Source organism: Colius striatus, chromosome 9, assembly GCF_028858725.1.
Source record: "Colius striatus isolate bColStr4 chromosome 9, bColStr4.1.hap1, whole genome shotgun sequence".
Lineage (NCBI taxonomy): Eukaryota > Metazoa > Chordata > Aves > Coliiformes > Coliidae > Colius > Colius striatus.
Window position 1 is genome coordinate 23745926 of NC_084767.1, and position 25928 is coordinate 23771853.

Sequence of the window (25928 nt, forward strand, 5' to 3'; positions counted from 1 at the left end):
TCAATGGGAATTCTTCCTCCATGAGCATTCTGGATGAAAACCTTAAAGCATTGAAAAAACCCTAATATTTTTAAATGTTTACAGCTGGGGACATGTAGTCAAATCTATCTTAGATGTGTGTTTTATTAACCAGATGGTAATTTCTTATTTACATTTTCCATATAAAACCATCTGTACTTAAACCGGGGAGATGCTGCCTCTTGCTACAATTGGGAGTTTGGCTGCAGGGGGTGTAGTGTTGCTTTTGTTAGCATTCAATTTTCCTCTCTCATCAGAGATGAATATGTAACACTAGTTTTATTTAACCTTATTTTAATTAGAAGGTTAAAAATTGCAGTTGGCTCTTTCTGCATCAGTTATCTGGCACTCTGGATTTTACTTCTTTGAACTGAGCTGAAATTTCTTGCTTTGTTTCCCCTTGATACTGAACTTGCAGTCTGGCCCCCTCTATTTTTGTCCTGTGGTTCCTGCTGGTTTCTCCACCACTAAAGAATTATTTTTCCTCCTTAGTGTGAAATACTGGCTCCAGTGAAGTCAGTGAAAGTCATGACATCAGCTACAACAAGATCAGGATTTCTTCCGGGCTGTTTATTTTCTTTATGTGCTTATAGCCTGTTACTCTGTCCAGCCTTTCCTTGAGCCAAGTTGAACACCTCCATCTCCACCATCTCTGTTCCTCTTCTATGAACTCCCTCCAAATTACAGCGTTGAGTGCCTGGAAAGGACCATGCTACTTCAGGTGTCTAACCAGTAACATCATGGAAATACTAGGTTTTTTGCTATCAGCTTCACTAGATTTTTTTTTTTGTCTTTTTCTTGTTGTACTTGCATATTGTGCTGAATTTTTGTGTCACTAATAAACATGTGAAAAAGAAAATCAGACCTAACATTGACCTCCCAATGGAATCCACCAACTCTGCAAAAGTATACTCTTCGGGTGCCTTTTTGCTTTTTCTTCCTTCTAGGTCTTAGCCTTCATGGACTGTTCCCATCCAAGCCAATTTGAATTAATCTTATGTGATGTGAAGAGACACCATACTAAAGGCCTCCTCATGGTAAAAATCAGATACATGTGGGAACCAGATGTTGTCTTCTATGAAATTTTTTGTAACTTGAAAAGGAATTTAAAGGAAAATTTGTTTCCCTTCCATGCCAAAATGGACTGTCAAATTTACCCACAAAGTGATTATTTTTTCAATGAGAAAAAATAATTCACTGATTGAAATTGAATTACAATTTTTTTTCCTGTTAATTTGAGTTATCTAAGCTTATGCAAAACTTAAATGAAACAGACAAAATACTTGGATAAAGCCAAGCTCGTAAACTCTGATAAAATCAATCTGTTCTGACACAATGCTCTCAAAAAACAAGGTAGTGCCACAGAACACCATTTCTGAGAAAATTTTCTGATGAGAACAATACTGAGATGCCTAAGAACAGCCTAAGATGTGTCATTCCTTCCCCTAACCCAATGAGTACCTCATTTCCAGGAAAAAGCATGTTTTCAAAGTTGTGTTTTCTAAGGATTTTGTTCTTTTCAAATCTGCTACAGAAAATAGGAGTATTTTCAGGAAGGGGGGGGTACTAACAAGGCTACAATTCTTGAATGTTCAGCACGGAGTGTGCTTTCTTGAGGCTTTCCCATCTCATGGACTTTATTTGTATTTTGAGCTAATTCTTGCTTGAAAGTTGTTGTCCTGGGAATGCCAGTCAGGGTCACCTCAGCCCCTGTGATTTGGCAAGTGTGGCATGAGTGTAGTTAGCTGAGTGGCTACCCATTGCCTTCGCTCTGTGTATAAACGGTCCTGGCCATTTAGCTTGGGTGATGGCCAGCATTTCTTTCTGTACTCATGTTACAGGGCTATGTTTGAACTCATCTCCTTCATCCCAGGCATCCAGATGTGTGGCAGACGTATACATGCACCACGCTATAGATGATGTATGTTGGTTGCAGCTGAGATAAATATTATTTCTATATCATGATGAGAGTGACATCACCTCTCTGAAGAATTTGGAAGAAAGATGGAGGAGACTCAGTTTGTTATGGGCTGTCCTTGGCTTCCTGTTTTTTTCTTTCCTGAAAACAAGAGGAGAATGCCCACCCTGCTGACAAAGTGGGTTTCAATTCTCACTCAGATTGTGGTCAGGAAAACAGAGAACATTGTTTGTGATGGCAGTCTCCATCAAAATGGTTCAGGAGCCAAGTTAAGGCTAAGGAGGAAATTCAGCCTCTCCAAAGATGAGAGGTTTCCGTGCTTCCTTCCCTTGCCTTCGCTGGTTCCCATGCATGCCTCGCTCTGCTTGCTGCAGCCACATCATCTGCCAGATACAGAGAGGCTTCAGGGCTGGTCATCATCAGTGGTTTGGTCATGAACTCTTCAGGACCAAGGACAAAATGGCCTTCAGGGAACATGTAGACTGAGTGCATATTTGGGTGAGTGCTCTTGAGGAGAGGACAGGGTGTGACAAGGCTGAATGAGATGTGAGCCCAGAGAGGACAGGACTGACAAAGGAGTGATATCCTCAGCTGGGTGGTATGGTACAGATGGATGGACAATGAGAAGATAAATTGGAGCCCTGCAGTGGAACTTGGGAGAGCTGGGGTTGAGATTGCCATTGCAACCCAAGCATCTTTACAGACCTGGAGCCTTACTCAGCACATTAAAGTGACAGCAGCACAGCCATGATGCTGTAATTCAGCCAACATAGGAAACTCCTGCTTTAGCAATCAAAAAGCCTGTGACATACATGACGCAAACTCTCGTTCCCTCTGCCCACAAGCATAAAGCCTGGGTGATCACATGACTATATTACAGCCACTTCTGCTGGCTAAGTGGGTAGGTGCATTCCCTGCCTTTCTGCTTCGGTCTGCTGTGGCAATGGGTCCCCCAAACAGCTTAAACTCTGGGGAAGAGAGAGGGAGGGAAGTAGGTAGAGATGCTGTTTCTAATATCAGCCAACTTAAACACACACTCCTCATGCTCTTGGAGCCTGCAAAGCCCTGTATCAGCTCAAGTCAATGGCCTTGTGTATGACCTGAATTACCCATCTCCCTACCCTGCAACTTTTGACAAGAATTATCCCCTCAGGAGGATGTGGGACTAAGGCAACCCAGGTGCTTGCAGGACAGGCAAGTAGCTATTTATGCACCAAAGCTTGTTCTTGAATCCTACTGAGCTGCTAATCCACTCAGCTCCAAAGCAGGATAGATAGCATTTCCCTTCTCTCACTCTTTACTTCCCTTGGCTATTAGGATGTTACCTGCCCCCTCCCCACTCTGAAGAATTTACAGATGCTCATCTGCAGTTTATGCAGAGCCTGACACTAGGGATCCTCAGCCTGCAGGTGAGAGCAGGAAAATACAGACTAATTTGTAGAAACCTTCCTGTAAATTAAAAGTTCAGGCTCTCAACTCATGCTTTTAAGCTCTAGGCACATCTGGTTTCTCTGCTAAGACTCTCACTCTAGTAAGAGAAGTTTTTCATGTCAAAATCCTATTTAATGTGGAAAAAAAAAAGAGAACAGGTGGTAGGAGCGTGAGGTGGCTTTTGATGATTTTTCTTGCCCTGTACCTGGCCCTGCATGACGTCGAACTGTGGGAAGGCAACTCTGCTGGGCTCTCCATCACTGCTGCAGGGTCATCTGGCACCAACTGCACTTTGTGTGCCCTCAGCTCTGGCCTATGCATAGCATACACAGCCTGGGGCACATGGCCATTGGTAGACAACGTGTTGTAGCATAGATGATGAGGAGCCAATTCCCAGTGCAATGGTAATGTGCTGGCAAGTCTCTTTCCGCTCCCTTTCTTTCGTTAAACATAAGAAATGATGTGTGCTATCTTTCACCAGGTTTGTAAACAGGGTTCTCTAGAAAAAAAAATAGAGGAAGGTTTCCTGTGCAGGAAAGGCAGCTAGAGTGGAAGGGTGGGTGTTTTGTGGTTCACCTCAGTCAGATGTGCTCTTCACTTTCCAGCACGTCCCTTCATAGCTAGAGTAATACTACCCCTCACCCACACCTTTAAAAAAGAAAGAAATTAAAAAAAGATGCCTTCCTGAAAGGAAGTTGTAGTGAGGCTGGTGTTGGTCTGTTCTCCCTAGTAACAAGCAATAGAACAAGAGGAAACAGCCTCAAGTTGCATGGGGAGAGGTTCAAGCTGGATATTAAGAAGAATTTCTTTACTGAAAGGGTTGTCAGGCATTGGAACAGGCTGCCCAGGGAGGTGCTGGAGTCACCATCCCGTCCCTGGAGGTGTTTAAGAGACGACTGGATGTTACACTTAGGGAAATGGTCCAGTAGTTGATAGGGCTGGGACAAAGGCTGGACTTGATGATCTTAAAGATCTCTTCCAGCTGAAACAATTCTTCAATTCTGTGCTGCTCCTAGACATGCCTATGTTTTAAATAAAGCTGGAGCAAGACAAATCACTGTGCTTTGACTCCTTGCTGCTATTTACCTCCATGCTACTGGAGTGGGGACTTTCACTGCCAAAAGTCTCTCCCAGTCTAGGCAGTAAAGCATCCTTGTTTGCACTCTCTCTTTCCTAAACCTCCAATACATGGGGTGACTTTTCCATACTATTTCCCACAAGTGCCAGCTTTGTACTTTGGCGAGAAAGCATTTCTTGGGAGACTTTCCCTTCCAGCAAGTTAAAATTTCCATGTTGAGCTGGCAAAGGTCAAAATACTGCTTACTTGTGCAAGTGGGCAAGTAATGTTCAGTGTGATCCTCTCCCACCTTCTCTCATTTGATGGCTTGATGTACACTTTTATGTTCTGTTTGGGGGAATTTTTCAATTAATATATTCGAAAGCTTGTACAAGTTTTGAAAAAGCTCAAAAATAAGTTTCAAAACTGAATTGGAAAACTCCCTTCTGGGCAGATCTGGTTCCCAGGTTGTTTACTGCAGTTAACACTCTGTGGTTTGCTAGCCCTAATGTTAAAGTCAGGCAATTAGAGAGACCATATTTCAGCATGAACCCAAACTGGAAATGGAAGTAGCTAGGCACTTCCCATTAAAATGATTTCTGCTGGAAAATGTTCAGTGTCTTAATTTTCTGCCTATAAAAGTTGTTCTCCCCTTTCTAGATTCTTTTTTGTTTCAAAGGAATTGGTAGTACAAACTGTCATTCTCAAAGTGAACAACTCAGAAAGTGAACAACTTCCAGATCAGAAGGCTGAAAAGACCTTTCCTGAACTGTGAGGGCATCCTGTCTATCAATGTGGTAGGACTCAATGATCTTAAAGGTCTTTTTCCAACCATAATGATTCTATGATTCTATGATAATTGAGAATTGCTCACAGGCAAAGTGATCTTGAACATATCAGTCAGAAACTCAAATGAAGTACAGATACCCGAAATGTTGCTTAGGAATAAGACAGCAACAGGCAGAAATCAGCATTAGTGGACAGGGTCCTGGGAGTCTGCTATGACGTCTCACCCTGGAGAAACCAACAGAACCACCCCTGTAAGGTCCCCTCCAGCTCTGAGATCATCTATTTTGCTGGAGGCCAAAGCTGACTCAGTGCTAACACGTGCTGCTTCTTGGCCTTATTTATTACTACTACATGACATCCAAAATAAACAACGCCTGAGGTCCTTCTACCCCTTACCCTGCATGTGGCTTCAAATGGGAGCTGTGCTTGTGCTGGGGACCTGTACTCCCCAGGCTCATAGAGGATAATAAATCACCTGGCATAGGTAATGTCTTTCAGCCAAGCCCTAACCTGTTTAGTCTGATGGGCAAAGTGAGCCAAAATGAAAGGCTGGTTGGCAGCTCTGGTTTAAACACTGCAACCAAGGCCTGCCTTGTCCGCTGCAAATAAATCACAGTTCAAAGGAGCTGGCGTCATGGCAGCTGGGATGTTTGGCTAAGGGATTTGCATGTGTTTCCAACCCATCTCTCACCCCTTCTAAAACATAGAACACAGAAGAGGACGGAGAAGCATTGGAAGTGGGTTTCAGCCCTGAGTGGGTATAGAGCAGGGCTGGCCGGGGATCCAGAGGGACAGAGGGAAGGCAGGAATGGGAAGAGCAATGGGACCAAAACTCTGATGCAGTTCACAAATGTATCCCAAAGGGCAGCTTGATAGATTTCATTTATGGCTGTTCCTGCCCTACATAATGTCTGAGAAGTGCCACTTTCAGTTTGTATATCTTTCAGTGACATGTATATTTAGCACTCATTAACTACTTACCTTGGGGTAATAACTCAACTTGTGTGCCAAACTCCAAATTTCCCCATTTCTGAGAGTTCTTGGAGCCAAAGAGAACATTTCTGATGGATTCATTTCAACTTGGGCTGATGGCTCACTATAGCCTCTTAGTGTATTCGATTATTATCTTCCACGGGTTTTGTTAAAAGATTAGTCATAGCGAAACCATCTCACTGCTTTAAACCTGTAAATGATTCTTACTTATTTTCAGGTAAAAGCAAATTCAGAACACGGGTTGCTTTTTACAAGGAAAAAAAATCATTATGTCTACATGCTTTAGCCAGGCTGACTGCAACTAACATGGCTTTTTCTGTTTAAATTATTTCCTACTCTGATTTCTCAGAGCTTTCATTGTTTTGTTCTAGATTCAGTGGCATGATTGTTTATTTTCCATCTATTTAACCTTTGTCAGCACATAAACTTCCACAACTGACCGGGCCTGGAGTGCATCATATAGTGCACAATAGCTTTTGTTGTTGTTTTTACCCAAGAACACTTAAGTACACACTTAAACCTGACTTCAGTGCGATCTAAGTGGCTGTGTCAAATAAATGCAGGCAGTGTTAGGGCTGCTTCCTGCAAAAACACCTGAGACTGGAGGGGTTATGAGCGTGGTGCAGTCATGGTGGGAAATACCCACGTCTGTGTTTAGCTCTCTGGGATTTCCTGCCTATGCAGAAACTCAAATCAATGCAATGAGTCAAAGCAAATGCAGACTGAACCACCGGGGTTTTCCCCCATAAATGGAAACTAAACCACCAAAGAGGATCACAGCCAAATAACCTTGTTCGTGGCTGAACCCAAACCGGAAGCAATCTGTGAAGCAGAGCTGTTAAAAAAATAGTTTAAATTGCCTTGCAGTACCCAGACCTGGCGCAGTCCCCAGATCTCCTTGGATGAGGACCCACAGAGCTCATGATATGTGGGGTCTTCAGGAGGAAAGCTGGCATCTCCCCTTCTTGGCTGCTGGGCAGGTGCCACCAGGCCATTTGGACAGGAATCTGCCTGGACTCTGTCAAAATTTCATCATCCCACCTTGGGGGAATGTTTTGGTTTCAGCAGATCAGCAGATTTCTCCAAGAAATGATTTGATGTTGGGTTTAATGGTTTGGGCATTTTTATTATTATTTTCCCCACTGCCCAATGGTAGAATAGGGAATGTTGCACATGTACAAAAAATCCTCCATGGGCCACAGGAAAACAATGAGCAGCCCAGGCTGAGTAGGAAGTTGATGGAAATCCAATCCAGAAAAGTGAGAAGTGAAGCATTCAGCCTTGTCTTGACTCTGTTCCCAGTGGTGTTGATAACTAGGCTGTCAGTGACTGAAGCAGGCTTAGGCCAGTCCCAAGGGGCTTCTGAGAAACTCGGTCCTAGATCAATCCAGGACTTAATCAAGGCCCACTCCCCGATTTTCTTCTATTAAATACTTTTTTTTTCAGGTACGTTCCAACCATGTGTCACATAACTAATTTAAAATAATCAAGGACTTCCCATCCAGTCCAAAAGTTTTGTCCTCCTTTCCTAGGAGTTCAGTGGCAGATAGGAACATCTCAAAGGCCCAGGATGAAGATCTCTTCAAAGTCCTCAGATGCAATGAAAATTGCAAAAATCAAATGGAGATTTTTCTATGCAATAGTGGAACAAAACACAGTGTTGGAGCAAGTGAAGGAGAAGGGAATATTTCTCCCTTTAGTTTAGGTTATTGCCTTGGGCAGAGTTGGCATAGGGGAGGAAAAAAACTGGAAGCAGAAGTCTCTGACCTCTGGCACTGGAGACACTCGAAATAACCCCTCTGAGCTGTACCACGTCAGCTTCTGCTGCACAGCTCACCTCTGGGCTGCATAAACATCACTTCCTCTGCAGCGTGTGTTGTCTGCTTGTGTCCTGATAATTTGTGGTTTTCAGGAGAAACTGTTGGAAAAGAAAGTAACAGCCTCAATCCAAACAAAACTTGCCGATTTTGGTTGGCTTCAAGTGCTGTTACATTTTTGTATTTTTGCTTAAAAACACAGAAACATGGGAATAAGAAGAAATTGAATTAGATTGCGAAGATTTCCATTCACTACTCTGACTGAGTAAACCCGAGTTTTGCATAGCTCTGCAAGGACAGGATATGTCCTTCCTCTTTGCTTCTTTTCCGATACTGAATAATGTTTCAGAGTGATACTGGGTTGAAGGGTAAAAATGAAACCTGAGTATTGGGCACCTCAAAACTTAACTTTAGTCAAATTAAACCTAGGACTAATTTCAAATAGTACATGTTCCCAACCAACCTCTACCTGACATCATCTGCCTCCTCACAGGAGAAGCTTCATCATTTTTAAACTCACTTTACATTGACATGGGAAAGGAAAATAGTATCTGTGGGTTTTTTGGGGCTTACACAGCCTCTGTTAAGTGTAATAATGGAAATCCTTTGAGGCATTTATGAGAATGTCATGATTTAGGCCCATCAAGGGCCAAAAGACCACGATTAGACTCAAGTACCAAATACCTGAGAATTTCCAAAGGGCAGGGAGAGCTCAATTGCTGCTTAAGGTCCCTGACAAAACAGCCCAGGCTACTTGGCTTTGGGAAGAAAACAGAAAATAATTTAATCCAACACCAACTAAAACATAACCTTAAACCCCAAAACATAACCAACACAAAACAACAGAGTGGCACAACGATGAAGAGCACAACCAGCCCTTCAAGACCACCCTCTCCCTACCCCTCCTCTCTTCCCAGGCTCAGAGCCCTGATCTTCATGTCTTTATCTCCCTCCCCCACTGAACGGCTCAGGAAGGGCAGGGAATGGAGGTTTCAGTCAGTCTACTCCTGATGGCTTCTGCCATTTTGTCTCTCCTCAGGGAAGGTGGGCTCTGCACCAGTCCTCCCTGCTCCTCCATGGGGTACCTCACACACACAGCAGCCCTGCACGGGCTGCTCCAACGTGCGTTCATCCCAAAGGCTGCAGCTCCTCTCTGCCTCTCGTGTGGGGCTGCTCTGCGGCCCGCAGGCTCCAGCACGGCCTGCGCCATGGCCACCTCCTCACACAGTCTCTCGCCCATCCAGGTGCACTCACCCGGAGCTGCTGGTGGCTCTCAGTCCTGCCATTGCCCTCCATGGGTTGCAGGGACACAGCTGTGTTCTCACCATGACTTGCAGAGGGATCTCTGGTCTGGTGCTCCTCCTTCCTTCCTCCTTCTCTGACTGTGGGATCCATGGGGTCACCTCCATCTTGTACCACTCTTACACCTCCTGCCAAGCACTTCAAATTCCCTTCCCTAAATAGTGATAGCAGAGGTGCCAGATTGGCCCAGCCAGGCTGGAGGTGGGTCTGAACCCAAGTGCTGAGGGAGAGTCCAAAAACTCTTTACCGGGTCTTCACTGCAACGCCCTCCCTCTGTTACCAAGCGAAAGCTGCTCCTTGCTAAACCATGACAGTGAGCTAGGGAACACATGCTTGACCAATCCTTTTTTTGTAAGCTATTGATTTTGCTACAGATTCTTGGAACTGCTGGATGAATGTCCCAGGTGGTGTGGACCTTGGCCAAGATGCGGTGACATTCATTCTACCAAGATGGGTAGACATTCATGGTGTGATACCCAGCATCACAGGCACACAGACATAAGCTCAGCTGAAAATCACAGCAGCTGAGTGCAGCATTTGTTGAGCTCAAGATTCAGGCTGCATCTGCTCATTGAAAACAGATTTAAGAAGCAGATGAAGGATGCATTGGGATGGCAGGAATATTGAAGCTGTTTGCTCAGGGAAGGGTCATTTTCCATAACACTTGCTTGTTATTGTCTTCTGCTCAGCATGGTGTCTTTTTACAACCTTGAGTTTAGGGAGATTGTCTGGGCAGCCAAAAAAAACAGAGGGAATCACTCTTTTATGAGCCATCCCTTCCTCCCTTTTATGTTGTTAGGAACTTCCCCATGTGTCTCTCCTTCACAAATTCCTTTTAATTATGTTGCATCCAAGCAAAAGTAATCCATCCCAGTTTGGCTTCCCCAGTGCTTGCAAATGGAGTTCTTGATCTCCTCTACTCCCTTGTCTTTTTCTTAGGGTTTCCAATACACAAGCCCAATGGCCTGCAGAAGAAAAATTATCTCGGGCAAGAACCAATTGTAACAGATGCCCATTCTGGCTGAAAGGAAGTGTTTACCTTGAATTCCACTTAGTTGTGGAGTGTTGATTAGGAAACAACAGCACATCTGCTGGTCACACACATAAAAACATGGGTGAAGTCTAATTGCACCTAGCCTAGGTTAAAAACCATCTTTGCTGTCAGGGCAGCAGAGATGTGGGATACAGGTGAGATAAGGGCTCAGCACAGCAGTGAATTGAAAGTATAATCCTGAGATTGCAGCAAGCACAGAGCTGAGGAAAACAGAAAGTGGTTAGTGTTTTCCAAGGGATTTTTTTTCCCCTGTGGTTGTCAAAACAAAAACTTTCCAGGGGAAAAATCAGCTTACAAAGGTTTTGTCTGAGTCTTTCATTTGTTTGTTTCTAAATATCTTTTTAATGAAGTCATAGAGCCATATTAGATTTTCTAAAGGTCACAATGAAAACACTGTATGCATTTTGTCATTAGAAACAGACCTGGAAAGAGCCTACATAGGATCGAATATTTTCAGGACAAATAAAATGCCAAGAAATGTTGATGTTCCTTTTACTTTGCTTTTATCCCTTTTCCCAAACTGCAATCTCCCTTTTCACATCACTTTGCTACTGCATGTTACATGCCCTCTGCTCCCTCTGGATTTTAGCTGACCTGAATGAGCAGGATTATAAATCTGCACTAGAATATCCCAACCCAGAGCACAGCTCCTTGCATAAGATGCTAGCCGATGATGGTCCCCTGGTCCACACCCATGCTCCAGCCCTGATTCCGTGCAAGATCCTGCCATGACCTTTCTGTGACATCTTTATTGCCACATTTCTAATAAAGGTTTTACCAGTTGACCTAGGAAGTAATTTATAGTAATGCTGAAGAAACTCCTTTATATCTATTAAATGTTTAAACCAAGCCCACACTGCTGCTACTATTGGATCTGGATATTTATTAAAAAAAAATAATTTTGGGAAAATGTATCAATTCCACCTACAGTTTCAACAGGAAATTATGGATACATTTCCATTCCATCTAGTCAAAATGTTTTCTTTTGACAACTGCATTGACTGTTTTTCTACCACAGCTATAATATGCTGTTGATGTTCAGATTCCTATCTGACATTTTTTAGTGTAAAAGTCAAATCAAACATTGGTAACTTGCTTTCATTTGTATTTGGAAAAAAAGAAAGTCACATATTGGTACTCTTGCTTCCCTCATGACAAATGCTTTTGATAACACTTTCCTAACTTGAATGCTCAAAAGTTTTGAGGAAATCAGAGTCACTTGCCTGCTTTGAATCATAAAGAATAAACGGGCTTCTCAATCCCTTAGGCTGTTTCAGAATCTCAGCCAGAGACCTTTATTAATAACCTGTCAAGTTCTGGTATGACACTTCCTTATCCCAATCTGGCAGATGGAAACACAGTGTGGTGGTAATTCTCCAAGGTCATTCAACAGCGGAGTTGTGGCTGGAGCCCAGTCCTCCTCCTGCTGCCCATTGACCTACTTGAACCGATAAAATGCACCATCCTCTTACACAACAGTTTTCACATTCATGCACACTAGAAAACTAGAGATTTTAGCATGGAAATTTCCATGTGAAATTCTCACTTTCTGTGTCAGAAATGTCTGTCTTTGGAAATGCTGTTTTCTCTGTAAGGACGTTCAAAAAGTCAGGGAAGTAGGAATTACCTTCCAGTTCTCATCCACCTTCACATTTCTCAGTTAGAGAGAAAATTTGGACAAGCAGAGCTAACCATGCAGCTGCAGCAATTTGATAACAGATGTTTTCTGCAAATATACAAGCCAAAGCTACAAGACTTGTTTGCACACTGGCAGCGTGAACTAATGCTAGCCATGCCAATGGAGGGCTAGTAAAATCTTCAAACTACATTCAATTATCATCTGTTGTGGCAAATGCCATGGCATGTCATAGAATCATAGAATAGTAGGGTTGGAAGGGACCTTTAGAGGTCATCTAGTCCAAGCACCCTGCAGAAACAGGTCAACTTACATCAGGTCACATAGGAACATGTCCAGGTGGGTCCTGAATACCTCCAAGGAAGGAGACTGTACAACCCCTCTGGGCAGCCTGTGTCAGGGCTCCCTCACCCTCACAGTAAAATAGTTCTCTCTTGTATTTAAATGGATTTTTTTGTGTTCCAGCTTCATCCCATTACCCCTTGTCTTGTTGCTAAATACAATAGAAAAAGGGGATGCCCCAACCTCCTGACACCCACCCTTTAGATATTTGTAAATGTTAATAAGATCTCCCCTCAGTCTCCTCTTTTCTGGACTAAACAGCCCCAGTTCCTGCAGCCTTTCCTCATATGAAAGATGCTTCAGTCCCCTGATCATCTTGGTGGCTCTGCGCTGGACTCTCTCCAGAAGTTCCCTGTCCCTCTTGAGCTGAGGATCTTACAACTGGACACAGGACTCCAGATGAGGCCTCACCAGGGCAGAGTAGAGAGGGAGAAGAACCTCCCTTGACCTGCTGGCCACACTCTTCTTGATGCATCCCAGGATGCCATTGGCCTTCTTGGCCACAAGGGCACATTGCTGGCCACGAGGACAGATGTCCTGCAAAGCTTCATGGTTTGAGAATAACAAAAAACCCAGTGAAGTCATCCTTTTAAACTCCCTTGCCTGAAAAGTCTAGTGCATTAGCCTTCACAGGCCCAGTCGTCAGATAATAATGAAAATGTCATCATCATCCTGCTTTAGAAACAAAGAGCTCCAAACCTCTTTCTGATCTGTCAGCATCAGATGATTCAGGCCTGATTTGTCCCTACCAGCTGTTGGAAAATACAAGTTTGCAATGTGGTGGTGTGTGCTGTTTGGCTCATAGGGACAATGGGAGGGAGATAACTCCAAGGGATTTCTGATACTGGTTTTTGAGCAGCTGCTTGGGGTGTGCTATGTTGGAATGAGCAGCTGGGGTCACAAGTAGGACTAGCCTGTTACTGACTAAGCCCCATTGTGGCTGTGTGTTTGATCACACTAATCCAAGATGAAGGTGGTAGCAGCTCACAGCTTCCCTGCAGAACTGAGTGTGGTCAAGAGAGCTGTGTGGGAGGACAGGCCCCGAGGAAAAAGGTCGAAGCTGGATAGAGAAAAAAATGACAAGTCCAGCTTTTCAGAGTGTCAGGACAGTTTTGTGTCTGTTGCATTATTTACTAAAGGAAGATATACCACTCTTCCAATATGTACATTCCTCACTGACAGTGGGTCAGTGACATTGGTGTGACCATGGCCTCTGAGCATGATGGGATCCCAGGAACAGGGACATCTTCGATTCATCTCTCCAGCTGACCAGTCTCTTGATGGTCATGAAAAGACTTTGTTTCTGGAGAATAATCCAGTGTCAAAAGCACCAAAAAGTGTTAAAAATACCAAAATTGTGAGTGTGCTTGAGCATGGGAGGTTGGACTAGATGATCTCTAAAGTTCCCTTCCAACCCTACCATTCTATGATTCTATGACTGCCAAACAAGCCCCTGGGAGACCAACAATAGATGTCCTGTAGGCATACACCACTAATGAAACTCTGGCACAAGCAGGGCTCTTAGATGACTGCCTGACCCAGCAAACTCTATTAGAGCAGCACAGGAAAAGGTGCCTGTACCTCACCCAGATACTCATGAAAGCCTGGCTGGGCAGGCAGGCAGGCTGGCTGGCTGAGCAAGCACAGAAACAGGCAAGGATGGACAAACAGGTTGATGTAAATAGGAGAGAACTCAGAGCAGTAATTTCCTACTGGATTTTCTCTCATTTGCTTTACACAAAAATGCTAGGCAGGATGTTGACCAAATGAGGGTGCTTTTCTACTTGGCCGAGCTTTTCAGGACCTTACAGCATATGCTTAGGGTCTTAAATCTTAAATCTTTTCTTAAATCTTTTTAAAAGAGAAGTAATTAGCTACTTGGCAGCCTGTGGCCCTGTTGACCAGTGTATGATTCCTACAGTGTTGCCATCAACCTGTCTAGATAGTCTTCTCAAGGCTGTGGTTCTGCTTCAATAAAACAATCTCTGTCCCAGTAATCCCAAGGTTTGTGACTCTTTACATCACATCACGTCATTCTATATCATCTAGCAATTATGAAATTGGGACCCTTGGGTTTATTTGGCTGCCTTGTATCCCTAGGACGTAGCAAAAAAGGGCTTGCAAACCTGACTGAATAACCCCTATATTTCAGATTCCTACCAAATACAGTTTATTCTAATTCAAAAGTACCCCAGATAAACAGGTATTTACCTGCCTGAAAGAGATATTACAGCAGAGAACTCCAAGCCAGCTCTGAAGCTCAGTTATTTAGGGGTGTAGAGATGTCAGGGATTGTGGATACTAATATGACTTAGACCAGCCAGATATTTCCTTAGTTTGAATAAAGATGGCAGGGATAAGTTGATGCAGTTGGCAAGCTGCTTCCAATTATTAGGAACAAGTGCTGTATGTTAATCAATTGAGCCTTGTGTGATCACATAGATGGAAGCAGTATATAAGGAAGTAGCTAGCAAATGAAGGTTGGCTTTGAGTCAGCCTTGCTGGTTGTACTGCTTTGTCTGTGTGTGTCTGTATGTGCATTCCTTGCTTCTTTATATCCTTGCATGAGTATCACTTGCATCATCACAACAAGTGATGCAACCATCAGCCAAGTTAGCTGCAGAATTCATTCTCTTACATATTTCTCTTTAATAGAAACAGAGTAATCAGGAGACACGATGGTTATTTATGTTTCAGATAAATCCATGCCCTCGGTTTGGGTAAAACCTTAATTGTTCCCTATGCCCAGGGAATTATTTCTTTAATCCAATAGTATGTCCATCAAGTAACTATTGTAAAACACTATGTTGAAGTGGCAGAGGCTGTATCCATGTCTACAAGCCCTCTTCCTGCTGTGCTGTGGTGCATTGCCCTAAATCGTGACTGCTTGGACACAGCACATGGACAGATACCCACCCACCCACCCAGCCCAGGCTGCTCTCCTGCCCCTATGCCACTTCTCCTTAAATTCTCTAGCCATGACCTTACTGCAGCTATTTCCACTCCTGTAAATCACCGTGCCTACGCGAGGCAATGCTGTTAATTATGTCACTTGAAGACAAATTTACAATGTGGAGCAACAGTAAAAATTATTTCTGCTTGAAATGATGTGAGATCTACAGTCAGTGTGCTGTCCATAAATCACAGCCAGCTCCACACATTGGGCTGATCGGGTCTTTCCACTCATTGGCAAAGGTTGTTGTTGTCGGTGCTGAGCAGCTGAAAGAAGCAAGTGCTTAGAGCCTGTGAGCCAGCGCCTGTAATCTAACCTATACCACTCCAGATGGATGAAAAAAGCCTGTTTGTAGATGCCCAAGTGTCAGGTGACCTCAGTTTCTGTATTGGTGGCACTGTAGTTTCTAGTGGAAAAAAAAATATTCTTTTCTTGGCATCCAATTAATTATTGATCTGGAAGGGAATTTACCCAGGCTTGGAGATGGAGCAATGACTTAGGTGCACAGTGGTCTCTAGCTTACCATCCATGTCCCTCTACTTCTCCACAGTTTTCACCTGCCTTTAGTCATCCCACACCTGGAGAGGACCAGGACAAGTGATGACACTGTGGCCCAGATGCCTGGAGGTCATCTAACAACCTGAGGATAGAGCCCTTCCCTTTTGGGGGTGACCTATAAAGCTCAGAGGGGAAATGAGAGACATGTGGTGACATCGGCATTTGCTTAATGGAGCCAGCAGCTATTGTCAGACTGTAATTTCCCAAAGATCAAAGCACAGTTGAAAGCTGCTATTTGACATCAAGCTAGAGTTTTCAGCATGTATTTGCCATACCAGTTGCATTTCTTTCCAAAGAGTGGGCAGACTGACCTGACATATCTCTTAGGGTGTCACTGGAGCTGAGTTGGATTATCACTGATGGCTTTCCTTTCTGTGTTCCTACCACTGTTGAACTTTGCTTGCAGTTCAGTTAGAAGAAAAGCTAAAGCAAAATTTCCAGCTGGTGGGGTGCCAACCAGATGCAAGAGTGTGCTGTGGGGCATGCCTAACAGTTGGGCTGCCCTTGTCTCAAGGAAGAGAGTACAAATTCAGCATTCCAGAAGCTTCTTATGTCTAGGAAACATTCAGTGTGGTCTCCCACACTGAGACTTGGGAACATTTTCATCCTTTTTTGTAAAATTATTTTGCAGTCAATGCTTTCAGGAAGCAGTAAGTTTGGGTTGAGTTCCAGAGAACTGCTGCTAAAGCAAAACCAACAGTTTATGAATGATGAATTTAAACAAAGAATAAACAAAATGCTCACCTTGGCGTACAGTAATTTTTTCATTTCCTGCCTTTCCAGTTATTTCCAAGGCTGTTGCTGTGTAAATCCATTGAGCAAATATCTCATGTTACTACCCACTCGGTCACTGCATAGCATCCCAGAGTCAGGACACCCATCCAGGCACCTGTGTCTCCCTTTCACTTCTGCTGGCTGACCCATCTATGTGGGTTTTCAGTGCAAATTGAGCATCCCTCACCAAAATATACATCAATCCATCTCTTGGCTCTCTTCAGTGTAGTTTTATGTTTTTCTCAGAACAAGAGAGATGACCTGTGACATCCACAGGCTTCACAACAGTGAGCAAGAGGCCTGCCAGAAAGAGCTGACCCTATTTGTCTGCTCCATCTCACTGAGCAACGGTGGCAGTGCTCAGGAGTGTGGGCTTCCTTCCACTGCCTCTTGCTAAAACTATGCTTCTATCTGACTCGACTTTCAGCCAAAGAATGTCACCACTTTTTCGTAGTGACCAGAGAAAAGCTGACTCTGCTTCAGAGGTGGCATCTGTTTGGGCACACTTTTGGCAAAATGCTGTGCCCTTGCTGCAGAGTCAGGGAAGGCTTTGCAGACATGGACTGGTGGGGACAGGCTGGACACCACTGCTGCAAGGTCAGAAGAGTTCAAAGGATTTGCTCAGATGCAGCAATTGCTCCTGGAACCACTTTGTACGTGGTAACCTTTGGCTTTTGGGGGCTCCCACAGCTTTTGCAAGACAGGAGAAGTCCAGAGGGTGGTAACAGCCCTTATCACCATCATAAAATTTGCCCCGATAGCTACTTGCCGCCAGGCAAATGCCCTGAGCCATGCTTGGTGCTTTTATGGCAACTGTTGAATATTCAGGCTTCCAAACCGAGGACATCCCCTGTTTGCTCCAGACCCATAAGAGTGACAGAGGATTGGAACAGGATACCCAAGGTGGTTATGGAGTCTCCTTCTCTGGAGCTTCCTGTGTGACCTAATCTGGGTGGACCTGCTTTAACAGGGGGGGTGAACTGGTTGATCTTTAGAGGTCACTTCCAACCCCTACCATTGTGTGATTCTGGGCCGATGCCCCCAAGCACAGTCCCACAAGTGGTGGGAGGACCTGGCGTGTCCTGAGTCCCCATGCACACCCCATCTCACTGCTTTTTCAGGGCATGGCACTCCCAAAATTGGAGCTGTCTGACATCAGCTTGGTCACAGTGGACTTGTATGACTATCTTTCTTATGCTCCTTTGCATGCTAGATGAGACAGCAGCAGTTAAAATTACCCTGGTATAATGCCTCAAGGCTTTTATTTTTTGACAGTGCATATGGAAGGCAGCTGTCAATTAACAGCTGAAAAAATAGCCTGCAGTGCTAATGAGAACAAATCTAATAGAGACCTCTTCCAAATTGTTTCCATCCATTTTTTAAGGCTTTTAATTGCTGTCATATTAGAAGGATGCCAGAAGGAAAACACAAGGGAAAAGACTCATTTGGAGGTAGATTCCTCTCTGCCAGGACTGACTCAGACACTGTTCTCTTCCCTGAATTTCACTTACAGGGGTTTCTCAAGTCGTTTCCAAAGTTAACCGGGGCCCAGCTCCTGCAATCCGTTTTCCCTAAAACATGGACAGCACAGAGTGTTACACCAGCCACCACAGCCAGATCGAAGGCTGGGGCCAGATGTTGTCTCCCACCTACAGTACTTGACTTCAACTTTTTTAAGGAATGTTGTCAAAAAGGGAATGTTATGTACTGAAACAGCCATGGTAAAATATTTAATATTTCTAAATTATTACTAAAGAAAAGGCTTCCTGAGTATTGTGTTGGTAAGGGCCGTGGTAGAGCCCTATTGCATCAGGCACTGCAGTAGAAAGTGAGAGGAAAATAGCCAATGGATGAAACATGGAGAGGGCAGCAAGAAGAAGAAGAAACAAAGTGATTTATGAAACTATTGTATATAGACAGAGAGACTTACCTTTAATCCCTACAAGTATCTACACATGTCTATCTCTTGCAGTGGAATTATTTACCTGCAGGGCTTTTCTTAGGCTTACCCTTTGAAATGAGGGGTGAATGCTGCTGTCTCATAGTTACAGCTGCTCTTTTTTTTTTGCAATGGGATTGGTGCTCCTTGCATGATGCGGGCAGGCTAAGATGTATTATGTCGCCCAGCATTCATTTTCTTCCTCTGAAAAGCTTGTGGCTTCATAAATATTATTATCTATCTACTTCTGTGCCTGCATCACCATCCTGGTTCAAAGGCATCTGTCATCTGAAGATCTGCTCCTGCAGTGTCTGGCCTTGTATGGCTGTTTGCTTCTGGATTTGAGATGTGGTATTTCAAACATGCTTGGATGTGCTTTGTCCAGCCCTTAGCTAATACAAAAGCTACAGGACTCTGGAGGGCAGGAGAACACATACACTTGAAGATACTCAAGAAACAAGGATTAAAAGCATGTACTACATGGAGATAAGGGCTTGTATTGGCTCCCAGTTTTACTCAGGGGTAGGCTCTAAGAGGTGCTTGTCTTGGTAAATAAGCAGATTAAAACACAATGCACGAGTTATCAGAGAAAGCATCTAGCTGGCCCTTTGGGCTGATACCTGCTCTTTGTTATCAATCTTTTTCACAGCTAATAAGGTACCCAAGGGTTTGTACAAGCATATTTGAGAAGAGCACTAAGGGTCCCTCTGGACGATTACAGCATCAGCCCTGTCCACAGGACTTATAAATATACTCCACTAATAAAATCTTAACTCGGAAAGGCAGATGTAGCTAAAGGTTAGGCTAAAACAGCATGTCCTAACACAGCCACTGAAAGCACATTTAAAAATGACCAAGGAGGCTTGTGACAACAGCCACAACACTGTGGCCTGCGGCGGCCTGGCCTTGGGAGCTTCCTGCTGCTGGCAGCAGATAAGGAAGCCCCAAGCAAACAAATTCATCTGCTTGCCGGTGCTTCGAGTGCAATGCCTCTGCAAAGTCCAGCCCCACTCCCAGGGTCAGCTGTGAGCCTGGAGGGATGCTGCAACTGGTAAAGGGCTCTTCCAGGGTGGACCCTGTTTTGCTCAGGCCCACTGTAAATCACTTGTCGGGAAAGGGACGGGAAGGGAGGGGATGCCGTTTCCTGATGTGCTGGAGCCTGCTGGGATTGAGTGACATTAATTAAAGCCTGATGCATGTTTTTTTCATCTGAGGGCCAATACATACTGGTGCCAGGGGCTGAAATCCCACCCAGGGAGGCTGCTGCCATGAAATTCCAGCGTGCAGCTGCCCCTTCCAAGGGATGCCATCCATCCTATGGGGCACAGTCCCTGCAATCGACTGCCCGCAGTGCCAGCATGGGTGCCAGAGACAATGGTATGGGTGATAGCAGCAGGCCTCGAGGCAAAGGGGCAGCACAGCTTTCTGAGGCTTGCTTAGCAGAAAAACACACCCACATTTCCTCCTGGCCTCTTCTTGATGCTTGGCCCATCCTGAGTTTCACTAGAATGGTTTAAATAGGAGCTAATGCACCAAGCATGCCTTTAATAACCTTGGGACAGTAGCAGCTTAGCAAAATAAACTTTCCCCAGCTGCATCAGTTTGGAAACAAGCCTGCTCAGCTGCTTCCCATGCTGGCTTCTCTTTCAGGACCTGCCTCGTGAATCTAGGCCAGATTGGGACACACCAGGAATGACCCTGACCCACTGGACATGCTGTTCAGGGAACATGCATGGAACATACACCAGATCCTGCCTGCCAGGGCCTCGGAAGACCACAGGGAGAGTGTAAGGTCAGTGATTTTGTCAGCACACCTGCCCTGGAGCCAGTAGGGAGAGCTGCTCAGCACAGCTGAGGGTGAGGTTGGGAACCCCTGGATGTCTGGCCTGAGGATGGATCATTGCCTGGCTGCAGTAGGAAGTGCTTGCTGTGGGACAACAAGCTCAATAGCAAAGGAAAACAGAGAAGGCCAGAGTAAGTCTTCATCCATGAATCTGATGCTCTCCATGGACCACTATAAGTACCTTCACCTCCTCTGCCCTCTTTGGAAACAGCACTTGGACACTGATGACTTTTAGTGCCTGTGTGAAACATCCTGACTGAAACTCTTGCCTTCACTTAAAATAAAAGTAGCTGGTTGCTTCACCTATAAGCCATCATGAGCCTTTTTTCCCTCCAGATACACACAGTGCTGAATGCTTGCCCATCATGTGCAAGGCCAGGAGGATCTGGAACATTTACTCCATCCATCCATCCATCCATCCATCCATCCATCCATCCATCCATCTCTTCCTCCCTCGCTTTCTTCCTCCTGCTTCCCTGGACTGCATTTATCCAGACCATCTGTGAGGTCATGAACCTCCCAGCACTTCTCAAGCCCACGTGTCAGGGATTCGGATGGTGGGACAGTGAGGTCCGAGTGCCGAGCCAGCCATCTGCATCATTAAATGCCACGTGTGTTCTCTGTTTTTAAAAGGGAATAAGGCAAAACAACCCTTCGTGAGGTAACAGCTTGCAAAGTCCTACAGGGTCAGCAGCATGTCTCACAGGGTCAGTTCAGGTAGGCAGTGCTGAAGGACAGGGAGCTGAGACTCAGAGAAACCTTAAAAGACAGCAGGTAGTTGAGAGAAGTTTCAGGTATATTTTGGGTATATTTGCTGATGTTTTAGGAGGGTTTTGGATGTGTTTGTGGAGGTTTATTTGCAACTGTATTTCCAGTTTTGCACTCAGACAACTGCTTTGTGAGGTCTTATACCTACATGTGGTGAGAGTTTCAAGTGGACTCAGGTTGCATCAATGAGCTAGAGGAGGAGAAGCGTTGACCTTCTGTGCCAGGAAGCAGCAAGACAGGTATTGAGGAGTGCAACCACTCCCTGGTGTAAAAAGGGGATGCCTGAGATGTTGCATCGCAAAGAGCAGTCCTCATTGGGACTCCAGCACTATGTGGGTATGCACATTTGCCTGGAGAGTGAAGACAAGCCGGAGGAGGCACAGCAGGTGATTAGGATCCATCCATATATCCCCAAAAGGAGCTGATGTGTCAGCTGTGTTAAGGACTGACCATGGGACTACATTTTTTCCTTTCTCCTTGATGAAGAAAGTGCTGGATTTAGGCATGATGTCAGGGTTCCTCACTTCTGTTGAACACATTGTCTAAAGCCCTTCTTTTCTCAAACTGAGATGTAACATTTTCTTCAGATGAGCTCTTGGCAGCTTTCCTGGGGGTGCTGGTTGGAGACATCTAAGCCCTTACAGCCCTCCTTGCACTCAGTCCCCTTGCCTGCACAGCTGGAAAACTGCAATTATTTCATTCCTTTGGCCACCTCACCTTTGGATGGTGGAACAGAAGAGAGCTCAGCCCCTCCAGCCTTGTCAGAATTAAGACTGACATCAGGGTAGAAACATCTCACAGTCAGTGCAAGTTGAGGTGTTCCTTCCATGCTTGGGGCCCAATGCAGGACTTGGCAGCAGGGAGAGGCAGCAGCCACAATTTTTCATTGATACATAGACACCCATCTTCTCACCTTCCCTCCTGGAGATTTCTGACCCATGTCTACAACAGCCTTAGGCTTGGACAAAACCTAACCCAGCACTCATCTGCAGGCTGAGCTCCCAAGGCCTTAATAAACCCACAACCTTGCTGGCAAATGTGGAGGAACAGGCAACAATGCCAAACCCATGGAGAAGTCAGCTGAGGCACTGCTGATTCCCTGCAAAGACAAGCACCTTGGCTTGAGGTAAATAAGGTTTTAGTGCTTGGGCAGCATGGGCTGACTGAGCTGCCCCTCAGATTTTCATCATGGCTGTCACTGGTCCCATTGGACCAGGTATTGATTGCCATCACCCACAAGAGCAGTCTCTTCCAGAAGTGCTGGAGAAGGCATCTGCCCATCTTTTTTCTTTTTTTTTTGATAGATATCATCTGGGAGTTAATGACCACCCATCATCTGAGAGACTTTCCTCTGCCTTTTAAGATTATCCTCTAAGGAGGACTGTTCAATATCAATCTCAGCTAGTTTTAGAGGTGATGGAGAAGACTGTAAAAAAACCTGCTGGTAGCTTAAGCCCATGGCAAAAATTATGATGTGTTGGAGAGATGCCTATGTCGGGAGTGGGACTTGTTGGGAGATGTCTGTTCTGTGATCTCAGGCACACTCCATCCTCCCTCCATCCGGGAATGGCACAAGGTATTCATCTCCACCCGTCCTCCAGGCTGTAGCTCCTGCAGGTGTTAAAGACATCAACTGACCACCCTACAGCTGCTGTTTATCCATCTGCCTGTGCTCAATAGCTCATATTTTTCAAGCTGTAGGATGAGTGTGGAGAGTCACAGGGCATTGCTGGGGCACTTGGAGACCCAAATAACCCAGGTGGAATGGAGCTGGGTCTCAGGCTGTGTAGCACTGGGATCTAAGGCACAGGTTTGACAGTGACAACTCCAATGACATTAAGTGGGGGGAAAAAATGCTGCAAGCCCCCCAGGCTTATGTCAGCAAAACAGCAGGAGAAATTATTTCTTCCAAGACACTTCCCTTAAACCTCCAGTCCAAAATACTTTCTGTGCCTTTGTTGCTCAACATCAGAGCAGAATTCTCCAGGGAAATGGTTTTCGTCCCAAGAAACACAATGGTTTCAAAGGGAAGGGAGAGGTGTGGGAAACAGCCAAGTTTGGGATGTGTTTGCTAACATATGATGTCTCTAGCCCAGCCTGAAATTTAGAAATCTCTTTACCTCATCCTACACAGAATAACTTCCCATCACTTATCCCAGGTGCACTCAAGCTTGTCAGGACCCTGATAAAAATGATGTTGGAGAGATGACAGATTCTTGTCCTATCTCCAGGCTTCTGGACACTCTGCCCTCAGACTCACTCATGCAGCATGTGTATTTACATCTCCTCTGAGCCCAGATCCAAGCTTGCACAAGCACACCTATACTCAAAAAGCACAGAGGCATAGCTCTGAATCCCCTACATTTCATGAAGGGTTGGGCATGTGCTTTAAAGCTAGATGATGCTGGATATTGCCCACCTCTTGGCATGTCCTTTCCCTGCAGCAGAAGGCCTCTTGCATCAAAGAATCTGGAAATGTGTTGATGTGTTAGGATGACAGCATCTGCCTTGCCTTCTCTGCAGGTGTAAACTGGCACAACCTCATCAACTTCAAGGGAGTTCTTGGCTCTGGATGCACTTCTGTAATCTGCTCTATAAATAAAAGAAGAGGAAAAATGATAAATGACACCCAAAGTTATCCAGTCAGCCAGAGTAGATTACTCACAGGCACTGTGCATAAGTGACCTTGAAAATAAATTCCAGCTAAATTCTTTAAAAAGCTTGAAGGGGAGTTGGGTGGGGAGGTGGAACAAACAGCTTAAAATGCACACTCCCAGACTTTCCTATCCAGCAGAAAAAAGATAAAGTGGCCCCATGTGTTCCCTGGGAAAGAACAGGACATGATGTCAATAATCAATATATATCACCTATGAAGGCTTCCAAAAGCAACCAGAGCTCACCAGCCCTTGGAGGGTGTTTTCCAGCCATTTGGAGAGAAACTGGAGCAGATACAAGAGCTTTGAAAAGCCAGATCTAGAAATGTCCTTCATTAGGACAAAGCAAAACTTAATTAAGGCCGTCTGGAATGTTTTTTTCTCTGTAAAGCTCCTCTTGTGCAGAACAGATCTTTGATCAGAATGGGAAGGTTATTAGGAGTTTTAAAAAGGAGACAGATGCTATCATCTAACATGTATTCTTAAAAAAAATGCTCAAGGGAGGCTTTGCAGTGATTTGCTTATTTTCTCTTTTGACTGTCAATGAAACAATTTTTTATAGGAAACTGCTCTAGAAATGGAGCTTTTCCAGGCATGGTGGGGTGATGGATGGACATGTTGTATGAAAAAGAGTTAAAATTTTTCAGCCTTCTATTCAAAAGAGAGACTTCAATTGCTGGCACAGCAGTTGGTCACTTCACCCTGATGCTTTAAACTCAGCAACCTCCAATAACCTAATAAAGAGATATTTTAAATATATATTAATGTCTATATGTAATGTAACAAATATATTCCTCCTGCTCCTTTGCTATTTTTTCCACAGAAGATATTTTAACAGCTGAGTGATGTTGCTTTTATGATATACAAGTCATTTTAGTAAACAGCACGATAAAAGTTTGTTCAGGCAGGAATTTCATTAACTTCAGGATCCTTGTTGTACTTAGCGGCATCAAGCTTGGCATGCAGGAATAATGGGTTCCAGGGCCTAAAATTTTCATTATTTTCCATCCAGTTCATTTAAAAATAATTAGGTGGATTATAAAAGGCTACTAAACAATGAATGTACCACTGTTTCTTATTATTTGTTGCTACGCTCAGATGTTTGGTGTTTCAGGGTTCCCTAAGAGCACTTTGGGGTGCCACAGAGGAAACTACATCCTGTAAGGTCCCAAATGTGACTTTTTTCCTCATAAAGCCAAATGCTGAGTATTTGCAAATGAGATGAGCAAGCAAGTTTTGGATGGTGCCGATGGTGCTGCTGAACATTTGGTGAGCATTTGCGTCATATCTTTTTGTCTACGGGGCTCTGTGCAAAGCAGGACCATCCCACTTCAGAGTGCGGCAAACTGAGGCAGTCGAGGAAACCTGACAACCTGCAGTGCCAAACCAACCTCAACAAAATATTGACACTTCTTTTCCATCCCCAAGCTAGTGCTTTCCATGTGCCCATGACCAGATCCTTCCTGAGGGATGTCCATCGCTACCATGTGCCTGCACATTTCTCCCCCAGCTCTGCACACCCTATGGGAGCAAGGGGATCGGGACCAATGGTGCTGGTTCTTTGCCTCCCAGCTAGCTGCCACCCATGGGACATACATTAAAAAAACATCCATCTAAATCAGCTTTGTTCCCAGACTACATCCATCTTGGCCATCCAGAGTACATCTTTATGGGAGAGGGAGGCATAAGCCCTTGCCGGGTCCCGCCCTTGGACCATAACAACCCCATGCAATGCTACAGACTTGTGGATGTGTGGCTGGAAAGCTGGTGGAAAAGGACCTCGGGGTGTTGGTCAGCAGCCTGCTGAATATGAGCCAGCAGTGTGCCCAGGTGGCCAAGAAAGCCAACGGCATCCTGGCTTGTATCAGAAATAACGTGACCAGGAGGACCAAGGAAGTGATTGTCCCTCTATACCAGGCACTAGTGAAGCTGCACTGCAAGTACCATGTTCATTGGGTCCCTCACTACAAGAAGGACACTGAGGTGCAGGAGAGTGTCCAGAGATGGGCAACAAAGCTGGTGAAGGGTCTGAAGCACAAGTCTGATGAGGAGTGGCTGAGGGAGCTGGGTGTCTTTAGCCTT

The 25928-nt window shown here is 44.8% G+C and overlaps 1 protein-coding gene across 3 annotated transcripts in view; it reads left to right on the top strand.

The window, feature by feature from the left end:
- The window catches only part of ACKR3 (atypical chemokine receptor 3), a 125465-nt gene extending 104775 nt beyond the window's left edge, over nucleotides 1-20690 (top strand). For all 3 annotated transcript variants that reach the window (XR_009819285.1, XR_009819291.1, XR_009819293.1), the window contains one exon: nucleotides 20232-20690. The gene's annotated coding sequence lies outside the window, so the exon portion shown is untranslated. The remainder of the gene's footprint in view (nucleotides 1-20231) is intronic.
- Nucleotides 20691-25928: the final 5238 nt, after the last annotated feature.